General features: G+C 47.3%; 1 non-coding gene across 1 annotated transcript; it reads right to left on the bottom strand.

Moving 5' to 3' along the window:
* Positions 1 to 5,847: 5,847 nt before the first annotated feature.
* On the bottom strand, positions 5,848 to 5,919 carry Trnak-cuu (transfer RNA lysine (anticodon CUU)). Its single transcript has one exon. It is a non-coding gene; the product is annotated as a tRNA-Lys (tRNA).
* Between the last annotated feature and the right edge of the window lie 2,954 nt (positions 5,920 to 8,873).

Here is an 8,873-nt window from a genome sequence, read left to right as displayed (position 1 = left end):
TGCTATACGGCCACGACGCGCAACTGATTTCCAAAATTCGTCTTCCTCCTGTGAGGATGGAACTTACGACCCCAGGTTTACTAGACCAGTGCTCTACCACTTTTTTTTTTTTTTTTTACTTCGTGTGCCATTGTTTCAAAGTTAGGGGTGACAGTCAGATTCAGGCTGCGGAAACAAAGCGGGCAGGGGTCGAAACCCGAGGCCTGGCCACGATGATTCCACCGTCCTGTTTCCCAATGGCACCTGTACAACGGCGTCGTACTTCCCCTACTTTCTCGGTTCTTGGTCTTACTTTTGTTTTTCTTGTTCGCCCTAAAGGTCCACGTAAACTTCAGTCCAGGGTTAGAGAATAATTTTACATAAAGGCGGCAAAACCAGCTACAGTATAAAAGAAATCGGCTCACACAGGCGACCTTAGCCAACACCCTCCCTTTCAAATGTCAGGCTAAGCATATTTGCAAAATCTTTACGGAGTCCTGGCAAGCGCAATCGGTTCCAGTAAGCAGTAAGGATGTACTGCCGAAACGTTAGGTGTTCATCCTCTTCATGACAACTATTGACAAAATGTACGAAGTGTCCAAGCAACCACATAACGGTATTGAGCTTCGTTCGCGGATAAAAGGAAGAATCGGGCCGTACGATGATGTCAATGGTATAAGCGGTTTCGGCAGTCCTAGTGACAAAAGCCAGTTGTTTCCTGAGCCAAAGCCAATTAGCAAGGTGCCCACTGCAGGTGAATCGATGCTCAAGTGTGTCCAGGAGACCACACCGAGTGCAGTTATCCGTGTCAGAAAGACCAATACGGTGCAGTCGTACGTTGGTGGGGACCAAACCATTGACTACCCTACACCACGTGGACGCCACAGCCATTGAGTGGATCGGCAGACTAACATTCTTCCAGATGTTCCTCCAGGACACTGATGGAGACGCCAGTTCGATTGGATTGGGACCGGCCAGCCCCTCCCAACGGGCAATCAAGCTCTTGGTCGTTGGCACCGGTCATCGCAAGAAGACGTCACAAAGGTAACTAACCGCAATATAAAATTCCCGGACGTGTTTCAACTTAAAATTGAGGCGACCGACGTCGACAGGTGGAGCAAGACTCTTCGGACGCACAACAGTAAAAAGTCTGGATGTAATTGAAGTCACTTCTTGCGTAACAATGAGAGTCGTACGGCGGACGTACAAGGCAGATGCCTTGCGAGTAATGTCAGTGAGGCCCAAGCCTCCGGAGATACGCGGTTTCGTCATAACCTCGTAACGCAACTTGAATAGATGACCCTTCCATATAAACCTGCTAGACAATTGGCGCAACCTTTTCGCCACCATAATGGGAAGTGGGAACAGCTGAGCAACATAATAGGCTTTACATAACACGTACGTGTCTAAAATTCTTTTTGCAAAATGGTAGCAGAGCGCTGCTCATGGACCATCAGAGCCCCCTGTATCTTCTCGGTGACAGATTTCCAAATAAGAGCCGCCATTTTTATGGGACACCGATCAATGCTAATCCCCAATGACGTATGGCGATCGACAAAAGTGGCCCAAGGGACATTAGCATCGCGAAACCCTCGAATATCAAGGAACTTACATTTACCATGATTGAGACGCGCTCCAGAGACACAACAGTATGCATCAACTGCCCCTTTCAACAATGTGATATCATCACGTTGACGGAGGAGAACAACGACATCGTCCTCGTACGCCTTAACAGTGAGCTTCCCACCAGAGAGGGTCATACCCTGAAGCTCGAAAGCAAGAGTCCGAAGCAGCGGTTCCAGGGACAATATGAATAGAGACATAGAGAGCGGACTACCCTGAGGTACCCCTCGGCGGATAGCAATGGGCGGCGTCAGCTGCCCATTGACTGACACCCGAGCAGTTATTCCCCTATACAAATTACCAAGAACACCACGTGATGAAGCGTTAAAACCTATTGTATCTAAAACACGATTTAAAAACACATGACTGACGTGATCAAAGGCCTTGTAAAAATCTAGGAAAGCAAAGGCACAATGAACGTTTGTAACCGCCGCAACCGAGACAACATCCCGATATTCGGCTACTGGGGTCAGAATAGATCTACCAGGAAAACAACATTGATGTGCACCAATCACACCCCGAAGCAGAGAAGACAATCGACTATTGAGCGCTCTAGCAGCTGTCTTGTAATCAAAGTTCAGCAATGTGAGCGGACGAAGATTGGTAGCAGATAAACGACCAGTGGACTTCGGAATTAAAACAATTTTCCCTACTTTAAAATCGGCTGGCACAGCCATCCCCCTGACAATCTCATTTAAAATCTGCGTAAAAGTGCCACCCAAAAGAGGCCAAAAACGGAGATAAATTCTTTAGACAGGCCGTCTGGACCCGGCGATTTACCGGACGGAGAGCGAGCAATAAAATCGAAAACATCATCTACCTGGAACTCCCGGAGAAAGTCCCCCTTCGCGTCAGGCGTGATCGTCGCAGGAAGATCCTCAAGGACATCATCAGAAAGTGACGCACCAAAATCATCGGCAGAATAGAGACTAGCGTAATACTGATGAAGAGCACGAGTCATATCCTCCTGTGCAATAAGCTGTCGTCCATCATCCACCATAAGAGAAGAGATGAAGGTGCGACGACGTCGAGTCTGATGCCGCAGCAGGTGGTACAAAGAAGTCAGTTCACCTTCAACAAGAGAGTGAGGTTTCGACTTTACTCGCAGACCATCCAACTGTCGTCGTTTGAGGGTCAAGAGCTTTGCTTTAATACGACGAACATCATGGATCCGCAGAGGAGAAGGACCCGCCGCGTCATACAGTTCACGCAGGACAGAGTAGTAAAATTCATACGTGTTCTTAAAATCACGCGCCCTTGCGGCACAGTAAAAAATCCAAGACTGACGAATCTTGGGCTTGGCAAACGCAGTCCACCAAACGAGCAAGGAGGGGTAACGCGGGACAGAGCGAAGACATCGCTCCCACACGGCACTTACAACTTCATCAATGGCACTGTCGGCAAGGTGGGAAACATTTAACATCCACTGGGAACGATAAAGTTTTGCTGGTTGGTGACTAAGATTTACAGTTGCAGTAAAAGCACAATGGTCAGAAAAACTAGTAGGAATAACATCGACAGAAAGAATGTTATCACATAAAAAATCAGAGAAGTAGAATCTGTCGAGTCTACTGCATGAGGACGCGGTAAAATACGTAAATTTCACCAGGGTTGGATATTTGTGTTCCCAAACATCACGCAGGTGCATCGTACGAACCAAGTCATGTAAATCTCGGCAATAATTAAAATTGGGGGACTGGTCTTCAGGTCGTAAAACACAATTAAAATCGCCTCCGAGCAGAAGACTCCGAGGACTCTTGCGCAAAAGATAAATAAGCTCTTCCTTATAAAAGCGCGATCGAGCCACAGTGCGACCCGAACCAGAGGGGGCATACAAAACAACTAGGCAGAGATCAAAAAGACGACAACCAATCCCACGGCCAGAGTCAAGGAATTCAATGTCAGTAACAGGAATACCTTCTCGAAAGAAAAGAGCAGTTCCTGTTGAATTCTCCGGTGCGACATTAAAAACCGATTGAAATCCAGGTAGAGAGAGATCAGAAAACAATACTTCCTGCAAAAATACTACGTCCTCACAGGAGTCGTAAAGAAACTGCCGCAAAGAGGCAATGCGAACGTCGGACTCAATACGGTTAACATTTAAGGTAAGAAAGGTGTATGCTTGAACCATGGAGAGAAAAGCGAGGGAAGAAATCACCTACACCGACGCATCAACATCACAGTCCATAGCAGGGGAGACGGAGGCATCCGAGGGAGGGGGACTGTACCCCCTTCCGCGGATCCCTTACGTTTCGGTTTTTTACGAACAGCATTGACGTTCGGCTGAATGCGCAACTTGCGTCGGCTGACGGGCAAGGAAGCGGCAGCCGCCGGTGACGTAGGAGGGTCAAGTTCTGTATCCGACACCACCCGCGCCGGTCCACAGTCGGGGTCCGGGGTCGCGGGGGAAACATCCGACGAAACGGACTGGTCTACACCAATACCAGCTTCCGGCAAACATGGACTACACGGAGGCGAAACGTGAGCAGGAAGCTCCGAAGCTGCTAAATTGGAAAGAAGCGGAGCAGCTCCGCTGGCAGAGGTATGGGGCAGCGAAGCAGGAAGTTCTTGCGGCTCAACTTGTTGTGACAACGAAGTCGGTTCGGAAGGCGGCGCCCACAGGCCCGACCGACGAGCCGACTTGAGAGAAGCCGCGTCGGAAGCCGGAGGGGCGTCAGCAGCCGCTACCGGAACAGCTACTTCAGGGGAACAGGGAGCATCTACACTACTCTGTGGCTCGGAGGATGTCGGTCTCTCGGATTGGGGCATCTCGGGGAGATCCTCATCCGTACTATTTCCATCTTGTGCGCGACGCCGTTTATTATTCAAAAGCGGCACACCCACCTGAGGAACAGACGGAACAACATCAGATTTGGCACGCAAAGGAGGAAACTCTGTGTCAGGGGCGTGCAAAACCTGCGGCGGGGCGCTACTACCACTGGACTGTTCGACACCAAGAGCAGAACCACCGGCAACGAGGTCAGCGACCGTTAACTTGCGACGCTGTTCGAGAGAATTTTTTAACACAAAAACCCTCCGCGGACAGTCGGTACGCACGTGGCCACTCTCATTACACAAGAAACAGGTGCCAACCTGACCACTATATGTTACATGGACACGATATCCACCGATCTGCAGGTGCGAGGGAATATTCTGCTTCACGTGCCTTTCGACGGAACGAATACCACTGTAACACTGCAGACGATGTTGGCTGGACCAGCGTTCAAGGCGAATACTCTTAACATCACCATACTTGATTAAATCGTCCTTAAGATACACATTATCCATCTCCTGCGGAAGGTTGTAAACACGAACACTGGTGTACGTAATGGAAGCATTTGAAAGCAGTACGGTTCTGACAGAATCATCCCGATGCCGAAAGAGAACCTGATGACCAAATTTGGAAATAATTTTATCAACCTGAAGGGGGTCCATAAATTTAACAAAGAAAACATAGAGTTCGGTATCAAAATATGCAGTGTGCACCTGATCCGAATTAATGCCAAAGGTATCTACTAACCAATCATGAATCTCAAGGGAACTAGGTTGCACATGGCGGGTGGACTTGTCGAAAGCAAAACTAACTGTAGCCTGACGAGGAATAATCTGACACGACATTTTCAAAAACTACGCGGTCTAAACCGCTACACAAAAAACACTGAAATACACACAGAAAGTAACACAACGAACGAAACAACGACGGAGAAAAACTTACAGAAGGTACAACACTACACGTAAACAAACGGTATCCCACTATACGTAACGCTACGGCGGAGCGGAAGACTAGGCACGTCCACACTGCACGGCGTCTGAAGCGGAACTGTGAAAATTCATCTTTCTCCTGTGAGGGTGGAACTTACGACCCCTGGTTTATCAGACCAGCGCTCTACCACTGAGCTAAAGAGGCGCGGCCTAGCGGTACTCTTGGGTACTTCGTCCTTATGGTCGTCTGCATCATCAGACTTCAGCTGACAACACTTCATATTACCGGCTAATATTTGCAGCTATGGCGACCCATTACTGCTTGGCTACACATCTGACACGTAACCGATGTGCTCTCCAAACAACAACACTAGCATTTCAGAACATGTCTTTCACACATGTCTACAAAATCACCTTCACCTTCTAATACAGTTTCCTCGCGACTGACAGAGACGTAGGCAAAGTTTAAAGTTGCTTTTTACATTACATCACTTTAATCAGAAAAACGGTAATTTACATCTACAGCGGAACAAAATCCCGATCCGCTCAGCGTGGGGCTCGAACACACAACCATGGAATTAAGAGTCTCACGCTCTACCGACTGAGCTAGCCGGCTGCCACGGTTAATACCTGCCGGGTAGCACGTCACACAGTACTCGTTTGGGTTGGGTGGTCCCATACAGAATCTCTCCATGCTGCCTAATGTTTTCCTAACGTCACACTCGTCACGTACTTCACTTTTATTTCATAATCATTTCTGAGAGGTAAAGGAATTGCATGACAGCATGCAGAGCTAGTGGCGTCAAAATTAACACACATACTTCATGTGACTCAAAAGCCGAACGAGTTACTTTCCGACGTTGTTTTAGATGTGCAAGTGCCAGTCAAAACTCGCGGTGACGGCACCCTGCCGACCATTTCGCTAGTTAACACCGGTCTTGTTGTGTGTGTTTCAAGCTCAAGAGAAACTCCAAGCAAAAAATGGTCAACAGCAACATTCAGACGGTTTCGTACTGCTCAATTGCTACATTAAAACGGTATGTTTCTCTTTCAGAACTGGAAAAACACGAGCGTGACAGGATTCGAACCTGTAATATTCAGATCCGAAGTCCGACGCCTGATCCATTAGGCCACACGGTCACTGGCGACCAACTATAACTTGTATACGACTCATCTCGAAACACTCACACCCCTGAGGAATTGTGTTTTCGTTCTGCACAGCCGCTGCCCCTTGCTCTTTCCCACCCATTCGTTACATTCAACCTCTTACGAGACCGACCAAATATAGACTGGGAAACAAGACCACACACTTTGTGCATTCGGAATCGAAGGCAGGGCGTCCCTCGCCGCATTTGCTACGATGGCCATTTGCTACTACTGCAGAAGCGGCGGCGGCGGCGGCGGCGGCGACGACGACGACGACGACGACGACCGCGAGAGGCTCTGAGATATGTGAGAAATACATCTATAAAATGTAATTCAGATTCCTCGTCCCACCTTAGGCTGTACCGCTTTGGCAAATGCTTTATCTGCGCCATTCGCCTTAATCACATCTGAGAGTAATTCTTAATAAAACGCCTGTCGCTGTTTGTTCGTCATCACAGATAGTGTTTGCTATACGGCCACGAAGCGAAACTGATCTCCAAAATTCGTCTTCCTCCTCTGAGGATGGAACTTACGACCCCTGGTTTACTGCACCAGTGCTCTACCCCTTTTTTCTTTCTTTTAGTTTTTTTTCCGGTACCGGTAATCAAACCCGGGCCTCCTGGGTGAGAGCCAAGTATCCTAGCCACTTTTTTTTATGTTTTTTCTGATCCATTTTTCTTCTTCTGTTTTGTAAAATGCGGTAAACAACCAGGGAGAGGCAAAGTGGGCAGGGGTCGTGCAATCCGTGGCCTGGCCACAATGTCTCCCACCGTAACTGTCACCATGTCACCCTACCTCTTCTGCGAAATAAAGAAAAAACTGCGGCTTGACTCCGCCGCCGGTAACAGAAAAACAGAAAATAATCGGAAGACGAAATGGTGCTTCCAAACGCAGTGTAAATTAATTATGTCCATTTCATATTTATGCAGGAGAATAGGGAAATCCGTGCATTTTGCACAGCATGATTGCATCTCGCTCCTCAATCAATGTTAATAATTGATGAACAAAATAAATTAAAATTCTTCTACCGTTGTTCTCTCTATCGTATCTTCTGTTATAATTAAAAAAAAAACTAGGAAATGCAGTTTCGCGAAAGGCATCCTTCAATGAGACGTAACGCGCTACATGAAACGAGCTGTTATTTTCTGAATCCGACGAATTATCAAGATGACACACTCGTAAAGTCGTCCCCGCACTAACGTCTTTTGTCTTCACTCTGGGCGGCCGATAGGAGAGTGGAATCCACCATGTCGAAAAATGGCTGTAAGCACTCCATCCTATATTGGCTGTGAAATGATTGTGTGGCTTAAAAAGTTTGCAAAATTAGCTTAATAGCTGTTAGTCTTCTGCAGTCGGTGGTGCTGTATCATTAAATACAGAAGAAAGTCTTCTTTACTCGTTTCGTTCAGATTGAAAAGATAGTAAACTGTGTGGCCTTTAAGCCAGTTTACTGAATTTCGTTTGGTCTGCGGGTAAGGCACCACCTCCGGAGTGAGGAAGTCGGCTGGCGTTATGGTGGCAGGGCATGTTCTAGTGATGCTTGCCAACAACTGTCTTATGACCGTCCAAACATCTCGCACTGTTTCGCAGACAAATCTGTGTTCCTCGCTATCTTGTACCCGGCATATGTTGCATAAGGGTGAATCGGCCAGATTAATGGAATGGAGCCTGGCATTCGTTGCTATTTTACGGTTCACCGTTAGATACCAAGACGCTCGCACGTGAGACGGTAAATGTCGTGAATGAATATTATCCCAAATGACCCGCCAATTGTGAGCTGGATATTTCTCTTTGATGTTATTCCGGGATGTGGACTCGATCAAAGTCTTATACAATTGCTTCACCACCGTTATTTCCTTCTCCGGAATTCTTTGTCGAGCATAACTGTATTCCAAAAGGAAGTATTTTAAATGGTAAAGGTCGTGTGGAATATGATGTACATCAATCGGGGGGTTGAGGTCCGCCGGTGATATTTCGTTGAGCAGGTGAGCAGTGAGACAATGTGGAGATTTTGTCCACACCTTATACATACTGCTTAGATAGAGCGCCTGTGCCTTCTTATAAACATCAGTGAGGTTTAATCCGCCCTTCCGAGTAGGGAGCGTCAACGTAACAAATTTAACTTTGAAGATATTGCCTCTGGTCACGAAATGGTCAAGAGCGGACAGCATTCTATTCGCAATGCCACTGGGAAGAGGCAACATTTTGGCTACATAGTTGATCTTCGAGACGATATAGGTGTTGACCAGTTCAACTTTTTGGAGAGCATTCAGTTGCCTCATACTATGCTGTTGTACACATGCCCTTACCTTGTGAAGTAAATCTCTATAATTTACAGCAATGGTATTCTGTATCTTCCGGCGAAACTCAAGTCCGAAGCACTTTATACTGGTAAATTCCCGTAATCGGGCATGGTTGGGGAA

Source organism: Schistocerca gregaria, chromosome 4 (assembly GCF_023897955.1).
Source record: "Schistocerca gregaria isolate iqSchGreg1 chromosome 4, iqSchGreg1.2, whole genome shotgun sequence".
Classification (NCBI taxonomy): Eukaryota; Metazoa; Arthropoda; class Insecta; order Orthoptera; family Acrididae; genus Schistocerca; species Schistocerca gregaria.
This window is presented reverse-complemented; position numbering and strand designations above follow the sequence as displayed.